At 37.6% G+C, this 21618-nt stretch overlaps 1 protein-coding gene and 1 long non-coding RNA gene across 8 annotated transcripts in view; one reads left to right on the plus strand and one right to left on the minus strand.

Annotated features, from left to right (window-relative positions):
• Positions 1-7911, minus strand: part of LOC140622200 (uncharacterized) — a 25397-nt gene extending 17486 nt beyond the window's left edge. For both annotated transcript variants that reach the window (XR_012021941.1, XR_012021942.1), the window contains exon 1: positions 7641-7911. This is a non-coding gene — a long non-coding RNA (uncharacterized lncRNA). The remainder of the gene's footprint in view (positions 1-7640) is intronic.
• IL1RAP (interleukin 1 receptor accessory protein) overlaps positions 1-21618 on the plus strand; it is a 127981-nt gene that overhangs the window by 20633 nt on the left and 85730 nt on the right. The window lies entirely within an intron of this gene.

A 21618-nucleotide genomic window follows, 5' to 3' on the forward strand; every position in this document is an offset into this window, starting at 1 on the left:
GTATATTCCATACCACACAGCTGTCCTATAGCGAGTATCCTGAGAAATTATACCTTTAATTAATAATTCAGGGCCATGATTTTTGAACATCAATTATTTTTTACTGTGCATGTGATGTCCTCAGGGCCTGTTTAAAGATGTAAGACTCTAACCCAAAATGGCCCCAGACTCCATATCACTGTTTATTATTGTTTTGTTTTTGACTTTTTTTGTTTGTTTTAAATAGCTCAAGTTTCTCACTGCCATCAACATGCCTACTTATAAAAGCCTTTTGCCTTCCATCCAAATTTACTTTTCTTCTGTGCTTTGGCATAAGGACTCAGAAAAGCAAGTTATTGGAATGAGGATCTGAGGGCACTTGAAGTGAAGTTGATTAATTTTTTAAGTTGGTACAGAAGTCATTCTGGTGAATATTTAGAGGATTAGTTTGCCTAGTTGTTAGCTACTGGGTATTTGCTGATAACTGACAATGCCCAGTAACTGAGTTACCCACTGTTGAGGTAACCATATGCCTTTGATCCTGTGTATTTTGCTTCCATCCCTTTTTAGATGTTATGTTTCTTAGCCACTAGAACCACTTCAGATTTTCACTGTGGTCTTCTCTGTAGATGCCAGTGATCGATGGATTTTTTTTTCTATTTATACTAAAATCACCACAAGCCTAAATGTGATATGAAAAGAGCAAAGTTCTGAAAATAATCAAAATGTCATCAATAGGGTTATGGTTAAATACACTATGCAATAGTTGGCTAATGGAATTGTATTTAGCCATTAAAAGGAGTGAAGTATAATTATATGAACTGATGTAGATACATGTCAATGATATGTTGCTAAATAAAAGAAGCAACTTGGGGCACCTGGGTGGCTCAGTGGTTCTTGATCCTGAGGTCCTGGGATTGAGTCCCACGTCAGGCTCCCCACAGGGAGCCTGGTTCTCCCTCTGCCTATGTCTCTGCCTTTCTTTCTGTATCTCTCGTGAATAAATAAATAAAATCTTTTTTTTTTAAAGAAGCAACTTGTAGATCCATACATGATTCATTTTTTTTTGTAAAAAGAAAAATAAAGAGAAAATTATATACAAAAAATGTAAAAATCTAAATGTAGGCGTTACATGTAATTATGTTCGGAGTAGGATTAAGGATGCTGAAAAAAGCAGAGAGGGGAACATAATGTTTTCACTTCTTACCTACTATAATTTTTATAAGGGTGGTAATAAGATTGATAATAGGATTATTAGTAATTTTCCTCTAACATTGTATTATGTAAATCTAAAAGCATGCAGCAAAGTTGAAAATCTGTTACAGTGAGCACTCATATAACCAATACCTTGATTCTACTACTAATGTTATTTAACATCTGCTTTATCACATATCTATTCATTTATGTATCTATGGGTGATTTTTAATGTTTTTATGTTTTTGACTACTTCCAGACTTATTTAAAGAATTCACATGGAATTTCTTGCTAAGTGAGACTCATATCCTGTCCCAAAGAGTCCTCATGACATTTACTGATTCTACTGATTTGGACAGACACAAACAAATACTGATAGAGGATTTATTAGATACTTTTACCTTAGGTATTTTAGATACCTTTTTTTTCTTTTTCTTGTCACTAATAATGTTGGCAGAGGAGGCAATGAACTTGTCCATTAGGGGTTTGGCAGTTTACTAGAACTTTCTAGGCATCGTGTGAGCCCCCCGTCCTGTGCCACCATGCGTTGACTGTGCTGTCCCTTTCCATGCTAGCTGCCTATATACTCTTTTAAAAAAAAAATTAACTTCAATTAATTAACATATAGTGTATATTATTAGTTTCAGAGGTAGAGTTCAGTGATTCATCAGCTTATATGATACCCGGGATGAACCTCATTTAGCTTCTTTTTCCAAGATATTTCATTATGAAATATTTCTGGATATTATCAGGTTTTGAGAATAAAATAAATGCTTTCTGATTCCGCCGAGCCACTACTTGAGTTTAGGGTTGTCATTTGCAGACACTGTAAAAGCTTGGGACAGGCCATATTTTGTTTCGGTCCTGCACAGTTTTGTTTGAAGAAAGGTTATTTGGCTGAGAATAGGCTATGATGGGCAGAAAGGCAATTATACTAAACAATAATAGTAGATTTAGGTACATAGTTATAAATGGCCAAATGTGCAATATGAATAGCTTTAGACCAGACCTACATCCTAGGATGTTTTATTCTGCTTAACAGCTGGACTTTACTTCCCTTCTTTCTTGGTGGTCAGACATCCTGTCCTCTCCTCTCAGAGTCAAATCCATGTAATTCCCATCATTTCTTCCTTACTGATCATTCCAGACCTATTTCCCATAAGTCCTTTTCACCCACTTTGTAGGTTACACTCTAGTCTTACCAGATATCTTGCTTTTCTCTAAATAGTTTATTCATCCTTCTGCTTTCAGTACTTTGCTCAATTTATTTTCTGTTCTTGCAATTCTGGCTCTCCTCTCCTTGCTTCCTCTCCTCTACACTCCGCCCCCTCCTCTGTGTGGTCCTTGCAGTCTTCACCTACCTGCACAGACACACCCATCTATTACATCTGAATCTCTGCCTGTTTACATGCAGAATCTTCTCTGTGGAACCTCTCTGAATCTATCAGCTAGAAGGAATCACTTCTAACTTAGCATTTCCATAGCCCTTTGTTGGCACTTTATCAATTAGACTGTTGCTTCTCATTCTGTGATTTGTGGCACAGCAGCAACAGCCTCTGGAGGTGACTAGAAACTCAGAATCTCAAGTCTTGTCCTAGACATAGTGAATCAGAATCTCCATTTTACCAAGATCTCCAGATCATCCTTATGCACATTACTATTCAAGAAGTGCTGCCTTAGAACAGATATCTAACTTTGCCTTTCACTTGATTGCTTTTGTGTCAGTGGATTCTGATAGACCATGTCTTGTGATCAGAGACTGTGTCTTTCTCATCTTTTGTCTGCAGGGCAGGGTGGATGGCTTTGCACACAGGAGAAATCCTTCAGTGTGTGTTGTTGAATGAAAGCGCCTGCTTTCAATGAGCTTGGATATGTGAGGGAAATACCTGAGTAAAAGGCATTTTCATGATTCTTGTCAGCAAGATATCTTTCAAATGGTCCCAGGCCTGCCAGGGCTGTGGTCAGGTTTTACAGACCCTGGCACAAAAGGGCTTGCCTCGGGATCAAATCTGTTTTCTCCATCTCACTTCTTTGAAAAGTGCCTCGATGATAATGGTGTATTTGAGCTTTCAGAAGCTCATGGGATTGCGCTGTCCAAAGGATTATATCTAAGGCATAGAGAAACACTTTGTATTGACATTTTATTGATAGAGTTAAAAAAAATCTGTACAACTGGCATAATTGTGTATTTGATTTAAGAATTGGGAGCCTAATCACAAGGTCAGAGTAAGGTCTAGAATCCTATTTTGGTGCATCTGATCTCAGGAAAATAACATTGTTTTAGTTGATTATATTTGCTTTTTGAAAATTTGGAAAGCGAGGAGCTTCACAATTTCAAAAGGGCTTCTTTTATATCCTCTTACAGATTCTCTTCAGATTCTTTCCCCCTGGGGATCCCTGGGTGACGCAGCGGTTTAGCGCCTTCCTTTGGCCCAGGGCGCGATCCTGGAGACCTGGGATCGAATCCCACATCGGGCTCCTGGTGCATGGAGCCTGCTTCTCCCTCTGCCTGTGTCTCTGCCTCTCTCTCTCTCTCTGTGTGACTATCATAAATAAATGAAAAAAAAAAAAAGATTAGATTCTTTCCCCCTACATCTCCATCTTGCCTATGTTGCTGGCATTATTGTTTTTCTTATTGTCCGGTCTTCAAGTCTCCACATCTTTGTTTTATAGTTTTCTTATTCATTTCACTCATTTTTCCTATAATCAGACTTCTGTATTGTGTGATTCTGGTGATGTCCCTGCTCCTTCATAAAACTGCTCAGTATAATTAGTAAAATTACAATAAATATAAATAAAAGTAAATACATTAAATGGTTATATAAGCTAAAACAAATAATTAAATAAAATAAAAATGTCAGCAAACATGATCAATCAAGTAAAAGTAGAATAAATATAGTCATATAAATAATATAATTATAAACAAAATAAAAATAGAGTAAGTAAATAACTAAGCAGGTGATTATTTGACCCAAATAAAAGAACAAGCCCGGTGAACACCTGCTATTTTTTCCTTTTATTAAAAATAAATCTTGAATGTGTAATGCTTGTTTCATTCATTTTAAGGAAGATTATGGAAGTTGTTTGAATATTTCTTCCTACTTATATTCATTAATTTATTTAGAAGATATTTCCTAGTTCTGTGCTCTCCATGTGACATTGTAATGGATGTAAACAAGAATTATAAAAAAAGAAAAATTTGTTTTGCCTTCAAGCCCTTAAGGTGCTCACAATGAAATAGAACACATGAGACGTATACAGAAATATCCATAGTACAAGGTAGAAGGGGATAAATACTACCAAACATATAACAAAATTTCACACAGTTTTTGTTTAGAGAAATCCAGGGTGTGCAGACATGGAAAGAAGTTCATTAGAAATTGAAGGACGAGTTTCTGTGCGTTCTGATTATGTTAGCCACATCCACATTTTCCCTTTCTCTCTCCCTCCATCCCTCCCTCCTTCTGATCTCTTTGCCTTTCTTCCCTTTTGTCTTTGCATTTTTTTGTCTTTGTTGAAGGCATAGAATTCTCTTTTTGGAAGTAATTTTACAAAACTTTTTCATGAGCTTGTGTAAGGAAATTTCTTCCTGTCCTGGACGTACCCTTTCACTATTATTGGCTTTTGTAACTATCATACTCATTATTTTAAAATATCTTTTCCTTTTCTTCTATAAGCTCATTTGGCCATTTCTCTTAGTTTTCCTGACAGTTTGTAATAATGACAGCCTTTTCTCTCATGTGTGTCTGTGCTTTAGTTTTTTTCCCCCCCAAAATTAATTGTACTGAAAATTATAAGTTTTATAGTATAGATGCTAGAGTTTTATATACAGTTGGAGAAATATAATTAAGAATGAAATCTCAACCCAGGGGAACCTGGATGTCTCAGTGATTGAACGTCTGCCTTCAGTTCAGGGTGTGATCCCGGGATCCTGGGATCCAGGCTTCATGCAGGGAGTCCCGCATCGGGCTCCCTGCACGGAGCCTGCTTCTCCCTCTGCCTATGTCTCTGTCTCTCTCTGTGTCTCTCATGAGTAAATAAAAATACAATCTTAAAAAAAAAAAAAAAAAAGAAATGTCTCAACCCAGAAATCCATTCCACAATTGTAAAAGAGAAAAAAAAAAAACAAAAAACAACACTTTTATTATTAGGTAAGCTTTAAACCAGAATATGAAGCACATCACAGGCAAACTACCAAGAGGTAGCAAAAACAAAAGAAATCTCCTTTCATATGGCCAAACAGCTCATTGCATACATGTTTTCAAGATAAACTACAACTTGTATTCAAGTAGGAGGACTTGGTATCATCATTTGTCATGCGTGGTTCATCCTTGGTAATTGTTAATTGGTTTTATCCAAATGAAAAATTTCTCATGTCTTTATTTTTTTTAAATTGCATTTTATTCTGGTAAGAGTACTTAAAATAAGATCTACGCTTTTTACCAATTTGTGTGTGTACAGTATATTATTGTTGACAGTAGGTACAATGTTATTTGGCATATCTCTAGAATCCATCTTTCTTAACTGAAACCTCGTGCCCATTGATTAATAGCTAACATTTTCCTTCTCCTACAGCCACATTACAACTCTGATTCTGTGAAGTTGAATATTACAGACATCTCTTAGAAGTAGAATCATGCAGCATTTGTCTTTCTGTGATTGGGTTACTTCACTTAGCATAATATCCTCAAAGTTCATCCATGTTGTCCCATATTTCCTTCTTTTCTGTGATCCCAGAATTTCCTCCTTTTTAAGGCTGAGATTTGCCTTTATATACCACATTTTCTCTATCTATTCATTTGTGGTTGGGCATTTAGGTTTTCTCTGTGTCTTGGCTATTGTAAATAGTGCTACAATCAGTACAGGAGTGAAGATATATCTTTGAGATCCTGATTTCAGCTGTTTTCGATAAATTCCCAGTAGTGGGATTGCTGGATCTGACAGGAAGTAGTTTTGTAATTTAGAGCAAGGTACCCCACCAAAGTTAAGCATCTGCTCTCCAACAGAAACTAGAGGCAGTGCCTCTATCTTGATGTTTACGTTTCTAAGAAATAGCCCCCAGGTCTTTGAGAAAGATATTTCTGTGTCACAAAGGTGGCAAAAGACCTATCTAGTCTTCAAAAGAATTTATATACACAAAGAAAGGGGGAAAATACCTAAAATTTCTAGTTTTCTAAAGTAAATGCTCTGACAAAAAGCGCGGGTAGGGATGGATGGCTGGGGGGATCTCTTCCCCTATTTTCAAGGAGAATTAAGTCTCTTATTTTTAATTTGTATTTGTTCTTACAGAGGCGAGAACACATTTTAGTATGTTTAACTTACGCAGTTCAGAAGTAAAGTCATTTTTTTCCGAGTTGGTGATCAATCAGAGATTCAACTGAAGTTTGCTTTTGTCTTTGTATCACAAATTATATACCTTCATAATGGAATCTGATTTGAAAATATATTAGCATTTTCTAATTTTTAACTTTTATTGTGGTAAAATATTTATAAAATTTACTATCTTATGCATTTCTAAATACACACTTCTGTGGCAGTAAGTACATTCCTGTTGTGGTGCAACTGTTTCCACCACCCATCTCCAGAACTTTCTCATCATTCCAAGTTTCAACAGAAACCATACCCTTTAAACACTAACTTCCTATATCCTCTGCCCTCCAGCCCCTGGCAACCACCATCATTAGCATTTTAACCTACCTATTAAAAACTGCCCGTGAAATTTCAATATCCTGCTTATAGCGATAAGTAGAGTTCTGTTTGCCCAGGATTTGGAACACAAAGGTGTTTTCTTGGGAAACTGACTTGGAAAAAGAACTCTTAAACCTTTCAATGTGGTGCCCCCATTCACACAAGTGATGCTACACTAATTACAAATAATCTACGTCTGTGCAGTTCCCAGAAACACCTCATTTGTGCCACTCCATTACTTGCAAAGTAGTAAAAAAAAAAAAAAAAAAAAAAAAGAAAAGAAAGAAAGAAAGAAAGAAAGAAAGAAAGAAAGAAAGAAAGAAAGAAAGAAAAAACACTTTTCGAGTGACATAGTTTTTGCTTATCATTCAGGGATTTTACCAATGCGGCCCAGCATTGCCCATGACCTTTGCTCCAGTGAATCTTTATTGTTTTTAATTGATCTTTTGGGTTGTTTTGTGAAACATAGCAAGCTAAATATTGAACACTTCCTTCCCCCATTTCACTCATAGGCTGCCATGGGCGTTGGAGAGGATGATGCAGAAGAATCGGTCAGCATTCTGCTACAATCAGAGAACCTTATTTAAAACCAACTCTGCGATGTGATTGCCCTGATAGCTTGAGTAGGACACTTCACTTTTTTGCACCTAATTTCTTCATCTGTAAAACAGGAAAATTATACTTCTTTCTGAATAAATGCCATGAGTATCAAATAAAATAAGACATGAGAAGAAGCGCCACACACTGAAAGCATGACTTATTCTGGTTGAGAGAAGTACCTGGTATATATAGTAGGGTTTGGAAAATAGCTGTTGAATGAAGAAGTACGGTTCTCAAAGTTAACTTTCCTGGGGTTCTCTCCTCTCCACATATGGTCCTGGCTTGGCTAATTACCTCTCCACTCTGTTTCCCTCCGGTTCCTGTTCACACTTCTCTTCTGACCCAAAAATCATGCTTTGGGTAAACACTCCAGAGTTCAGGGTTTGGGAGTGATAGGGAGTGGCCAAAAGAATGTCTGTTATTCCTCCTACCGGTTCTTCCTTTCTAACCTAGGTGCTTCCTCAGAGCTTCCAAGGAGTTAGGAATGGCAGTTAGAAATACAGTCATCCACTGGAACATGTACAGTTAGGAAGAAGGGGATTTCTTTTTTGCCCAGCAGCAGCATGCTCAGGGCATTTCACTGTCACCAAAAAAAATCATGAGCTGCAATAATGTTGAGTCAGACATCATGAATCCAAATTGAATAATATTTCGGGGCTAGTTTCCTATGTGGACTCTTGGGCAGGAGCTCTGTGGGGTCTCACTTGGTCAGTGGCATCATGCACAGGATAAATGCAAATATCCGTAGCATAAGGCATAACCACACTGGTAGAGCAGATGACAGTCCCAAGGCATTCCTGTAAATTGTCTGACAGATTTTAGTGAGAAAACACCTCCCCACAGACGATCTGGAGAAAAAAAATGAGTGTTGAGAGACCAGACGTGTGGAAAACAAATGACAGAGTTATAGTATTTTTCGAGACTGAGAAACAGCCTGTAGAATTACTGTATTCAGGAGACCACAGTCCTTCAGTCCCAAGAGCACTTTCTGTGTGCAAGGCTTCACACTACCCCCTGTGAGAGAAACATTCATCAGAGGTAGACCCTCTTCTCAAGGATCTCAGGAGGCAAAACACATACACTTAATAGTCGTACAGAGTAGAGAATTACATTACTGGGACCATAAGGCAAAGTTGTAGGGAGAAGGGATAAATTGTATCAGGCTAAGACAGGCAGGGACATTTCATGCAGGAAATGCTTTTGCAAATAGGTCGTGAAGGGTAGGCAGGTTTGTGCATGTGAAGAGGGGAATGCAGGTCATTCCAAACAGGAGGAATGACTAAAAGGGAAGGAAGGCAAGGTGATTTATAGCACCATCTGTATGAGCCTGTGGCTGGAGTCTGGGTTTTGTGAGGAGGGTTTTGAAGAGGGTCGGATGAGAAATTGTGGCACCAGATTCTAGAGGATCCAGAATGCCTTACAGAGGGACATCAGGGAAATAGAATTTAGTTGTGCTGTGTGGGAAAATTGATTTGGTCCTTGTCATCAGTCATCCATTAGAGATATCCTCATGGCAGTCAAAACTGACCTAAGGCTTCTACCGCCTTCTTGTCTGTGATGTGGTAAGCATTGCTTCTTTTGGCTTTGGAGAACAACTTTCGTCTGTTTTTCAAGCATTGGTGGATGGAAGGAAGTATTTACATGAAAAAACAAACAAACCAACACACCTGGTTTTTAGGTCAATCTAATGGATATATGCATTTTTCTCTTTCTCTTTTTCAGAGAAAGGCAGACCAATTAAAAATAATCACACTTTAAATTTTTCTAACATATATGCAGGTCACAGAGGTGAAAGGGTTACTTGCCTGGTCCCTTTATGTGTTGTCTCCTTTTCTAATTGGAGAAATAAGAGCTCCCCTCTGTTTTCTGACTCTTTATCCGTGGTGTCTTATGTTCTGATTTGACGATGGTCTTTAAGCATCCAAAATGCTAGAAGTGAAATCATAATCAACTCCAATTAGCTATACTGGTCGAGCATAGCATTGCTGTTCTTTCATTCACTAGCATGCCTTATGTCTCATTTTAGCTAGTCATTATGCTATTGCTTCTCCATCAAATTGCCATGGGGATAGCTTAGTAAATTAGAAAATTGATTTGAATTTCCCACTTTTTTCCCCAATTAAGAATTCATGACCCATACCTCACTAGGAGTTTTTAATAATATGCCCTATAAGAGAATTTATAGCAATTTCTCAAAGCTTGGTCTATTGCCGGGTGCCTTATACAGATGAACACCCTTTTCTTTGGAAAGAACTTCAGTCTGCATTTCTAAATTGTGCCAAGAATCTTATCCTAAGACTTGCAGGTATTTTAAACAAAAAATGTTAAAGTCAATTAAACTTGAGGATCATGGTAAATGATTCCTAAGTAATTTAGCTCAGCATGCTTTATTAGCATTCTAAAGGCTCTGAGAAGTCCTGGTAAAAAAAAAAAAAAGGGTAACTTTGTAACCTAATTTTCCATTTAATATCAATCACCTAATGTTTCTCTAAAATGGGGACATAATATCAAAATATGATTTCTTAAAATTATTCTCTAGATACCCTAGCTGGACAATATGGATCAATATATGGCCTTTGGAGGTCTAGGTGAATCCTAGAATAAAATAAAACTATCAAGAGCCTTGAATTTAATAGGTGTATTATGACTATATATTGAATTCAATCTCTGTCTACCTACTAGGATTTATGTGAGGATTTTTTGGTCACTTGGTGATCCTTTAAAGCCTTATCTGTGTCAACAGAGCTACTACATCTGATATTATTTTCCTGAATCTCAAGAAACACCGAAGGGGACTGAAATAATAGGACATTAATTTCTGCTGCAGAATGCCAATCTTGCTGACCCCGCGGGGTTATTGCAGAGTGAGATTAATTATGCAGATGTGCCACCCTAGGCTTCGGAGTTGAAGTACCCTGTTGTAATTCACTGCAGGATCATTCACGTAGCCGGCATATTGATATGATTATTATTCCACCAAGGTTTTATCCGCCTCTAGACAATTACAGAACCATTTACCAGCATCTCTCATTGACTTCTTATTTAAAATTCCCAGGGCCACAGCAGGCATTCAAGTCCTTTTGTTGGAGACAGCTACAGATCAATGGCATGAAGCAACATGGGATTTCCTTTAGGACATGACAAATGCTGAGATTATTTGCTAAGCAGGAGATAGACATTCAGACCCCAGTAGAAAATAGTATTTCTGGTCCCATGTCTCTGACACAAACATTTAAAATAGTAAAAGCAAGAGAGGGAGCATATAATAGAAAGATCATAAGATTTGGGGTCAAGGTATCTGAGTTTGAACACTGGTGTCACCATGTATTATCTTGGACCTTTGGGGAAATCATTACTTTTTCTGTAAAATGGGACTGATGTTAAATATCAAACTCCTGGCAGTCCTCACAGGTTTAAGTGAATATATATATATATATATATATATATATATATATATATATATATATATGACTTCTCAGAGCCTTTAGAATGCTAATATATATATATTCACTTAAATAATACATATATATACACACGTACATATGTATATATATTTATATTTAAATCAAAGGGGTTTCATCTGTACATGTACAGTACTATATACATGAATACATAAGCTTTGTGAATGGCAAAGTGTTTTAAAAATATTTGTGTGTGTGTACTAATGAGAACACCTTCCATTCTTCAACTGGCAGTGTTGGCATAATCGAACACGCATTTATGGCTCCATTGCTTGGGTAATGTCCTATTAACTCCTCTAATCACCAGTACTGCTACCTAGGGTAGAATGCAGTAACCATGCATTGATACGATTAGTAGTTCCAAGGAGTGTATGCCCTTGAAATGATGTGCAGAATCAAGTTTCTATTTCTAATAGTTGTTCTTAGTCTGTGGTTTTAGGGACTTCATAACTGCAAGATAATATTCATCTAATTAGAATTTTTCAGCAAGTTTTCCTTCCTGTTCTCTGCACAGTGGTAAAAAGTAAGACTTGTTTTGCTTTAATTTTGCCCTAATGCCTTTCTTCCTATGCAAGGCTGCATTTCAGAGTGTTACCTGTCTCCAGAGTCCGGCTGTAATGCCATCTCATTCAAGGAGTCTCTCACCCCACCCAATCCCTCTTGCCTCCTTCTCATTAAAATGCAAGTAATTTTTTTCTTCAGAGCATGTTGCTTGGACTGATTTGTATACTTTAGAGTATGAGCAAACACAGCTAAATTGCTTTGAACAGCTAAGGAAATAATAATAGCAAATATTCTTTTAGGAATTTTGTATGTGTTAACTCATATAATTCTGTCATAAAACAGGTGAAGTATGTACTGGTAGTCCTCCCCAGTTTACAGTGGAGGAAACTAAGGCACAGACAGATTAAGCGACCTGTACCAATATTCTACAGGCACTAAGAGGCAGAACCAGGGGGGATTGGAACATCTAACTAAAACAACAGACTGAAGTTACAGGGTTGTGATTAGCACCATGCGAGTTAGAGATCCCTATTAGCTTGTAAGTTCCTGGATGTTCAAATCTCTTTTATCCCTTAGCATTTAGTCTAGCATAGTAGGTGCTCGTTTATTGGCTTTGTATTGGAAAAGCTAATGGTGCAGCCACAAAGTACCTGCTTATACATTCTCTCTGTCTCTCTGTTTCTCTGTCTCTGTCTCTCTGTCTCTGTCTCTCTCTGTCTCTGTATCTCTCTGTGTCTCTGTCTCTATCTCTCTGTCTCCCTGTCTTTGTCTCTCTGTCTCTTTCTCTCTATCTCTCTGTCTCTCTATCTCTCTGTCTCTATCTCTGTCTCAGTCTCTTTGTCTGTCTCTCTCTATATATTATAGTATATGTTCTGCCCTCCTGCTCAATTTTCCTGTCAAAGCATTTTAAGACCTCATATTAAGCACTGCTTGAGCACTTCTCCGTGAGGGCACTGGTTTTTTCTAAGTAGCATACTTGTTGAAAATAGGGTCACTTGAGTTTTTAGTGGTTTATGGATCAGTAGATAATAGCACTATAAAATTCCAGCTCCTTCTCATTCTGATGAAGGGGAGATTGTACGGTCTTACTTTATTTGCAATAAAGTCACCAAATGTCAAATGCACATGGTAAGAACCGTGGCCAGAGCCCTCCACCCCTTCCCTCCATCCAGAGTGATCTGGTGGACTGAGGTCATATCCCAGACTATGGAACTGGTGGGTGCACATTGCCATCTGTCAGGATGATCCTGGTGTCCAAAAATCAGTGAAAGAAGCCATAGAATTTTCTCAACGGGGACACAGACTCACACAGACTCACAGTGTTAGTTCATGAGGGGATTTTCTTTAACACTTTAGATCCAGAGAGATGATATTTTCATTAAGGCTCTCTAATTTTGGCTCATGTGGGTTCCCAGAAAGACTTGGAATATTATCTCTGCATTTCAGGGACAAGACTGGGGGTAGGGATGGAGAGGATGTCTAATGGATTGTGTTCTCCAGTAGGCAGAGTGCCTGAAAGCAGAGGCTTCCTGAAGGCCCTGTGCTTCCGCACAGTTAGCAATATCAGCCTGCTACATGGTACATCTTCTGTGAAAGTTCTAATTTAACTTGTGATTTTAACTCTTCTTCATAAAATTAATTGTGGAAACTGAGTCACCTAGGGAATAAAGTTCATGGGCAAAGTCACACAGCTCATTCATGCAAGAGTCAAGACGAAGACCCAGGACCCATCCCTCTTGTTTCTCTGCATAATTGACAATGAGGAGCCCCTAGGGGCTACAGGGTCTGTTTGAATCACCAAAGCTCCTGAAGCTTCCAGGTCCCTGAACACGAGAGCAAGAGTGGGCAAAGCTCTGGTCTGATGGATGATAGCAAGCCAGTCGTTTTTTTCTGATGGAAGCAGAGACATGGGGAAGTGCTCTTGTGAAAGGACAGCTGACTGTGTTCTGAGACCAAGGGTGGCTGAGACTCATTCAAGTCCAATATCTGAAGCAGATTCACTTTTTAGGCAGTGGATCTGGAGAGTCACAGGACTCACAGTGACATTTGTTTAGACCCACTTCTGGAGGAGAGAACATCCTCTGGATGACCTTGAACCTTGCTAAGGAATCTAGTTTGCGCATGAATACGTGTGTAAAATAAAAGCATCAATGTCTCATATTTGCATCACACATCACTGTTAGGAAGGTTTTCCATAAATAGTATCTTATTTGATTCTTACAGCAGTTTATGAAGTAAATATTTGTAATCCTATCTTATCGATAAGGATACCAGAGTCCATAGTAAATTATCCAAGGGGCACACGGTTAAAGAGTGACCAGCAGCAAACTAGAACAGAGGTTGCCTGTGTCCTAAGAGGATGTTGTTTCTAGTTCCTGGCAGTTGCCCTATGCATATACGTATTTACTGTGTAACAGCATTGGACTGTGGACATGAGCTTGGAGCCCTGTCCAAACAAAAGGTGAAAAGGAAAAAAAAACCTAAATAAAACAGATCAGATTGGAAATTTCTCAGGGCTCTATCTCGAGAGATAGATACCTGCCTAGAGTTTTTAGAAAAGGCATAATTTACTGTTAGCCATTGACAAGAGAGGAAAGAACCAGGAAAGTCTGCAGAGTGAGAATAAAGCTGCGGGAAAGTTTGGACCCACTTGTTTTCCCGGGTAGCCAGTTTAGTTCCAAGCTGGGTGACATTGAGAAGCGTCTGTATCTTATTGATTGAGGATTGATCTGGGAATTGGGGCTAGGGCTCTCCCTTCCCTGATTAGATTTTTTACTATCTATAGCAGTATTTCCACTGGAACCCTAAGGTGTATAATGCATAAAAAAGGGGTTCATGGTCAAATAGCTTCAGTTAATGCTGTGTTGAAACAAGTCAACCACAATACTTCCTTGGCAGATGCCCAGAGCCTTTAAAATGCTAATGTGTATTATGGATCTCCAAGAAAGAGCTTGGTGACATGTCACTTTTCAAAATCATTTGGCCACATGGTCCTTTGGCAGAAAGCTCACTATGGGATATGATAAAAGTTTGGTAGTTTTCCTCATGTACTGTGTTGTGATTGTATCATACACGATCATGTACTTCTTTTTGTCTCTATTTTTCTTCTTTTTATTTAGTCTTGTAAGTCTGACTTTGCTCCCAAACTGTGAGATCTGTGATTATAAGAACTGTACGTTTATTTCTCTATACCGCAGAGTTTCTATTAAAGTCTATGAAATAGGAGCTCAATAAATCTCGATTTGAACCAAATTTGATTCTGTAGAAGCAGAAGCTAGAGCTTACAGTCTTTATGGAGAAATCAATGGAAAGTTGGCCACAGTTTTGTTACCTGTGGCCTCTCTAACAGTGTGTAGATGTGTCTTTCTCTTGAGAGCCTCACAGGCAGCATCCTGTCTTCAGACCATCCCTTGGAATTACAGGTTATTAGCGGCAGTGCTCTTATATGAAATTTAAGGGGAGAAAACCTCAGATGGCTAAGAAGGTGTTCTATGCTGGGAAAAGTGATGAATTCCCTAACCTGTATGTTACCGGATCTGAGCCTGTGAGGTGATCCGACTGTTTTGTGTCTGTGATGTTTACAATTTCACCTGAATCCCTACTTCGGGGATGGCATCGTATTTCCCCAGGGAGCTGCTTGCTTCTCTGTCACGTGCTGTAAAATACCTCTGGTGCAGCACTGTTCTAGCAGCATAGGTTCTAGGTGTTTCTATGTTTCAGGATTGTAAGCTCCAGGAGGGCAGTGGCATTTTCCTTGTCTCTTCTACCCTCAGACTGTGTCCAGAGCTTGATAAATATTTATTGAGTGAATTAGAAGGAATCTTAGGTACATTCCTCATAAATATTCTTCCCCTTGCCCCAGCCTTAACACTTCCTGAAATGATTCCCTGTCGTATTCTGTGTCGGATTTTAAGTTGCTTTTTTGATTTAGAAGGTTATTTAGAAGGTTATAGTGTTACCCTGTACTTTTCTTTAACTTTTCCCTGTTTTTTTTTTTTTTCCAAGATTTATTTATTTGAGAGAGAAAGAGAGAGAGTGAGAGTGAGCAGGGGGAGGGGCAGGGAGAGTCTTAGGCAGACTCCTCACTGAGCGCAGAGCCCAACATGGGGCTTGATCCCAGAACCCTGAGATCATAACCCTGAGATCAGGACCTGAGATCAGGACCTGAGATCACAACCTGAGCCAAAACCAAGAGTCAGATGCTTAACTGACTGTGCCCCCCAGACACCCTTCTCTCCCTATTGTTGGAGCCACTGTTTAACTTCAATCAAGCAAAAGACATGACATATTAACACATAATTCTTTTTGATTTTGTGTTCTCCACTGCTTTAGATTCTTTCAAATTTAAACAAGCAGAATGAAAACTTTGGCCTACGTTGTTAACAAAACCCCAAATTGTAACACGTTATATTAGCTCAGCCCTGTATAATTACAAATCCTGTCTATGTGTCACATCATCTGGTCCTCTGGAACCACCTCGTGAGATAGTCGTGGCAGAGGTGTTTACATCCATTAAAAAAAAAATGAGGTATTAGAAGACTAGAGAAGGAGAACCTCCTGGGCCATAATTTCTCCAAGTTCAAGTTTAATTGTAGAGTGCATCATGACAATCTTGGCTTTTCCTTAAGTTACAGAGGCTGGATTTACAACCACTGCCAATCAGAAGATTCTCTTTTCCGAAATATTTAGGGAAAAAAGCATTAAACTTGGACCTGGTACAAGAAAGAGTTTTGCCCGAGAATCACAGTGGTCTATTACTCCACAGTTTCTCAAGTTTTTCACATTTATTATCTGATTTAATAAGAGTTAATGATAATTAGCATTTGCTGAGAGCTTTTTATGTGCCTATCCAGTGCTAATTACTGAGTGTGCTTCTCCCAACAAACCGGTGAGGTGGGTGTTAGTTGCTATCACCCCCACCATGCAAAACTCCTACCTCAGTCTAAGTACAGCATACTTAACTGTTAAATTTTCCACCTGCTAGGGAAAAGATACAATGGAACAGTCTTCTTATCCCTGTTAAGAAGTGTCCATGAACACCTAGCATGTCAGTCTTGAATTATTCATCAAGACTGTGACCAGCTTATCACTTGTAAGTGGTTGTTCTGAATCTTTCTCTCTTCCTCTCTCAGGCTGTCCAAGATCAGACTTGAACTCCAAGTGGATTGCTCTTCTTAAGGTTTCTTTCACCTTCATCTCACTGAAAACCTAGTTCTAGTTCTCTCTTGTGAGGGATGAGACTTGAACATATTTCTTCTCTCACCCCACAGAGCACGTTGCTATTCAAGATATTAAAGAACAAAAGGAAATCAATCTTCTCACATTCTATTCCAAGCTTCTAAAGATGGCAGGTGGCATATTATATATGTCCTCTCAGAGTTCCAAACATTTTGAAGCTATTTAGTAACAAAGGGAAAGGCAATATCTAAGAGGAGGGCGCCAATGTTTTCTGGAGCGAGAACTTTGACTTTGCTGTTGTATCAAGGTTAGCAACACTGGCTTCCTATGCTGAAAGTTGGGACATTTCATTGATCTTCCTGTGTGCCTCTACTGCTGGACTTTTCTGGAACATTCAGTACTTAACAACAGGACATTGTTATTTTCAAAGTAAGTGTTGAAAATAGAAACTCTATTTAGGTTAAAACAGCTTTCATTTATTTTAACTGTCTAAAAGGGTTCACAAATCATTTGTGGAGCTTTTAAAAAGGAAGACTCATGCCACTTAAAAAAATAAATTTTTAATTAACATACAATAAAATTGACTTTTAAAAAAATACAACTATGAATAATCACTCATGTATAGACTCATTTATTCCCTGACCCAGTCGGGATACAGAAGTCTTCAATCCCCTGAACGATACCTTTGTGCTATGCCTTTGGAGTTAACACCTGCCCGCTATCTTCTAACCCCTGATCTAACCTCTGTCACTCTAGTTATGTCTTTTGGGGAATGTCATTTAAATGGAATTGGACAGGGATCCCTGGGTGGCGCAGCGGTTTGGCGCCTGCCTTCGGCCCAGGGCGCGATCCCGGAGACCCGGGATCGAATCCCACGTCGGGCTCCCAGTGCATGGAGCCTGCTTCTCCCTCTGCCTGTGTCTCTGCCTCTCTCTCAATCTCTCTGTGACTATCATAAATAAATAAAAAAATTTAAAAAAAAAAATAAATGGAATTGGACAGTTGGTAACCCATTGAGACTGGCTTTTTTCCCTTAACACAATGCCTTTGAGATTCATCCAAGTTGTTGTTAAGGATAGCTCGTCCCTTTGTGTGGCTGAAAAGTAGTCCGTTTTGCAGATGTACCAGAATTTGTTGATCCATTTGCCTGTTGCAGGACATTTGAGTTGTTTCTAGTTTTTAACAATTAATAACAGAGCTGCTGTAAACATTCATGTACAGGTTTTCGTGGAACGTGTGTTTCCAGTTCTCTTGGGTAAATAACCAGGAGTGAGGATGCTAGACCCTATGGCAAGTGTATGTTTAACTTTTAAGAAGCTGCCAGGTTGTTTGTCGGGAAGGTTGTGCTGTTCTGCAGTCCTAGCAGTAGGACAGCTTTAGGTGCTCTGTATTCTCTTCAGCACTCAGCATTGCCAGTATTTCTTACTTTAGTGATTCTGAAAGGTGTGTAGTGGTATCTAATTTTGTTCTTTTAAATTTTCATTTCCCTTATGGCTGATGATGTTGAACATTCTTTCCTGTGTTAATTTACCTTCTGAATATCCTTTTCAGTAAGACGACTTTTGATATTTTAAAATTGGGTTGGTAAGATGGATAAAGAAGATGTGGAGTCTGCACACACCCTCATACATAGACTGAAATTTTACCATTCAAGACAACATCGATGACTTAGAGGGTGTTATGCTAAGTGATATAAATCAGACAGAAAAGGGCAGATACCATATGATGTCACTTATATTTGGAATCTGAAAAAACAAACAAAAACAGAAATAGACATAAATACAGAGAACAGACTGGTGATTAATAGAGGAGAGAAGGGAGTGGATGAAATAGGTGAAGGTGATTAAGAGGGACAAACTTCTAGTTATAAAATAAGTCATGGGAATGAAAAGTGCAGTATAAGGAAAATAGTCAATATAGTAATAACTTTGTATGGTGACAGATGTAACTACACTTAGCATGGCAAACATTTGGTCGTATATATAATTGTCAAATCACCATGTTGCACACCGGAAACGAATATAATATTCTGACAACTATACTTCAATTAAAAAAAAAAAGTTGGGTTGTTTGTAGTGTGATTCTTATAGCTTTATTCTTCTTTTTCAATATTGAAGGCATTTCTCTTTCCATATAAGCTTTAAAATCAGCTTGTCTATATCTATAAACAAATCTTGCTAAGAATTTTTTAATTGGAATTTCATTAAGTCTGTCAATTAATTTGGGGGGAGAATTGAGAATTCTACGTGGAGTCTTTCAAACTATGACTATGGTATGTCTCTTGCATTATTTTCTATTACAACTGTAATAAATTACCAGAAACTTAGATGCTTAAAACTACATCTATGTATTATATCACAGTTTCTGTGAGCCAGAAGTTCAAGTACAATGTTCTCTACCTAGGGTCTTACAGGGTTAAAATTAAAGTGTCAGCCAGGCTGTGTTCCTTGTTGGAGGCTCAGGGGAAGAATACACTTCTAAAGTTGGGCAGAATTCTTTTGAGGTTTTTATTTAAATTCAGTTAGTTAACATACGTCTAATATTAATTTCAGGTATATAATATAGTAATTCAACAATTTCCTACAATCCCCAGTGCTCATCACAGCAAGTGCACTCCTTATTCCCCATCACCTACTTAACCCATCTCTCCACCCACCTCCCTTCTGGTAACCATCAGTTTGTTCTCTATAGTCAAGAGTCTGTTTCTTGATTTACTTCTCTTTCTCTTCTTTCCCCTTTTCTCATTTGTTTTATTTCTTAAACTCTACATATGAGTGAAATCATATGGTATTTACCTCTGAATGAGTTATTTCACTTAGCATAATACTCTCTAGCTCCATCCATTTGTTGTAAATGACAAGATTCCATGCTTTTTTATGGCTGAGTAATGTTCCATTATATATTAGTATATTCAATATATAATATAGTATATATTCCATTATATGTATTATAATAATATTTATTTATAAATATATCCCCTACATCTTTTTTATCTCTTTATCTGAAAAATATTTCATTCTTCTTTGTGACTGAATAATATTCAATTATATATTATGATATATTCCATTTATAATATATTAGATGTTCCATTATGTATTATTATAATATATATAATATACATATATATCCCCCACATCTTCTTTATCCATTCATCACATTCATCAGTTGATGGACACTTGGGTCATTTCCATAATTTGGCTATTATAAATAATGCTGCTGTAAACATTGGGGTGCATGTATTTTTTGCATTAGTATTTTTGTATTCTTTGAAATTATTTGTGGGATTGTAGGATAGTTCTATTTTTAGCTTTTCGAGGAACCTCCAAGGTATTTTCCAGAGTGGCTGCACCAGTTTACATTCCCACTGACAGGGTAAGAGGATTCCTCTTTCAGCACATCCTCAAGTTGTCGGCAGCATTTTATTTCCTATGTTGTAGGCGCTAGGTTCCTATTCTCCTCCTGGCTATCAGGCTGTCAGCTGATGGTCTCTCTCAACTCCTGAAGATCACCTGCATTCCTTGACAGGTTGCTACGTTTAGCTTTAACAACAAAGGCCTATCAAGTTCTTTTCTTGCTTCACACTTCCTTGAGTTAGCTATCTCTTGCATCTTTTTCACTTTAATCAGAATAACTTCTTTGCTTTTAAGGGTTGATGTGATTATATTGAGCCCATGTGGTTAATCTAATATAATCTTGATGTTTTGAGGTCCACAACCTTGATTATATTTGCACAGTTTCTTTGGGTTAGTGGGGTAACAAAACAAGTCCCAGGGATTTAGGTCATAGGGCCATTTTGCTAACCACATACTTCTATTTATTTAGGTTATCTTTGATTTCTTTTATCAAAGTTTTGTGTATTTCAGCATACAGATCTTTTACATGTTGGTTAGTTTTTTAACTCAGCATTGGTTTGTTATTGTAATAAGTCTTTTTAAAAAGTTTTGTTTGCCGTTGTTATTGCTAACATATAGTAATATATTTAATTTTTATGTGTTGACTATGTAGACTTTACTTACTTAGTTCTTTTTCTGTAATAGATTCTTTAGGATTTTCTATGTCGGAAATTGCATCATCTGTGAATAGCCTTAATGTCCTAGTTAAGGCTTTTAGTATGATGTTGGATAGTTCATTCCTAGTACTGTCAGAGCCTTGCTCTGATCTGAGTAGAAACATATTCAGTTTTCAATATTAGATGTGATGTTAACTGTAGTTTTTTTGTAGATGCTCTTTATTGGTTCCCTTCTATTCTTAGTTTGCTAAAGCTTTTATCATGAAGATACTGAATTTTGTTAAATCTTCTTGCATCCATTGATATAATCATGTGGTTTTGCTTCTTTAGCCCTTTCAAATACTGAATCCAGCCTTGCACACCTGGGATAGACTCTGATTGGCTGTGGGATATCTACACATTTGTTTTCTTGTGCTATCTGTGGCAGAGTTTGGGATCAGAGTAATGTGTCACAAAAAGAATTGGTAACTATTTGGTCTTTTACTTTCCAAAAGATTTTATGTAGAATTGATGTTATTTATTCTTTAAATGTTTGATAGAATTCACCAGTGAGGCAGTGAGGCCATATGACTGGAGCTTGGGAATCTCTTTTTTTGTATGTTTTCTAATTGCAAATTTAATTTTTATAAATAATTAAAAGACCAATGAGACTGTCCATTTCATTTTAGATGAGCTTTGGTAGTTTTGTGGGTTTTGAGATATTGGTGCATTTCATTTAAATTGTGTAGTTTATGTGCCTAGAGTATTTAGTATTCCTTTATCACCATTTTAATGCCCATGCAATCAGTAGGGATGTACCCTCTTTCATTTCTGATATTAGTGATATATGTGTCTTTTATTTCCCTTCTTGGTTCACCTGGCTAGAAGTTTAACAATTTTGCTGTTGTTGTTCATGTTGTTGTTATTGTTGTTCTTTTCTAAGAAGTAACTTTTGGCTTCATTTTTTCCTCTTTTAACATTTTTGATCTCTACTCTTCAGTATTTCCTTCATTTTGCTTCCTTTTT

The sequence above is a fragment of the Canis lupus genome, chromosome 31, assembly GCF_048164855.1.
Source record: "Canis lupus baileyi chromosome 31, mCanLup2.hap1, whole genome shotgun sequence".
Lineage (NCBI taxonomy): Eukaryota > Metazoa > Chordata > Mammalia > Carnivora > Canidae > Canis > Canis lupus.